The sequence below is a fragment of the Coptis chinensis genome, chromosome 1 (assembly GCF_015680905.1).
Source record: "Coptis chinensis isolate HL-2020 chromosome 1, ASM1568090v1, whole genome shotgun sequence".
Taxonomy (NCBI): Eukaryota; Viridiplantae; Streptophyta; class Magnoliopsida; order Ranunculales; family Ranunculaceae; genus Coptis; species Coptis chinensis.
The window spans coordinates 85,764,282-85,765,000 of NC_141456.1; the positions used below are offsets into that span (position 1 = coordinate 85,764,282).

Consider the following 719-nt stretch of genomic DNA (forward strand, 5'->3'; position numbering starts at 1 on the left):
TGATGGTCATCTTTTGGTTTCCTCTAATATCTTAACTTATAAAATTGTGAAAATGGGAAGAAAGAACATTCAAAATCACTTTCCCTGACCAAGCTAGAATCAAACTTGAACCTTTATATGAAAAAAATTGTTGTTAAATGATACTTCCAACAATTCTATGTTTAGTACAGTTAGCATGAAATGTGTCATATGAAATGTACTTGCATATCATGTAATTTGAAGTGTATTTATACTGCGCGCAATCATATCAAGATCTCTATCAAATTACATGTTTATCAACTTTCCTTTGATTAATAAGAGTTTATGACTATTTAGTACCACATACTTTCATTTTTTTTTTTTCTAAATGGTAGCTGTACTTTGTTTCTCACTTATTAGTACCACGAACTCTTAATTTGTTTCAATTTAGTAACTCCGTCTGTTTTCCATCTCAATCCGTCCAATTTGTCTAACGGCCGCTAAATAACCCAATTATCTTTGTCTTCTCCGTTAACTCTCTCTCTCTCTTAACAAATTAACAGACTGAGTATATATTCAATTCGATTGCAGATGTAACTCAGTTCTATTAATAATCAAAGAAACAAAAGGCGTTCGAGATGCTGCCTGTAGAATGTACACAAACTAAAGATGTTCGAAATTTGGGATTGTCAAATTCATAAAACCCAAAGGCCAGTTCGTTTATGCAATTAGTAATGATAAAATACATTCTTGATCTTTAA

At 31.2% G+C, this 719-nt stretch overlaps 1 long non-coding RNA gene across 1 annotated transcript in view; it reads right to left on the reverse strand.

The window, feature by feature from the left end:
- Nucleotides 1-572: 572 nt before the first annotated feature.
- LOC147525599 (uncharacterized) overlaps nucleotides 573-719 on the reverse strand; it is a 14,856-nt gene continuing 14,709 nt past the window's right edge. Inside the window, exon 3 of the long non-coding RNA XR_015192789.1 lies at nucleotides 573-719. This exon is cut by the window's right edge and continues 347 nt beyond it. This is a non-coding gene — a long non-coding RNA (uncharacterized LOC147525599).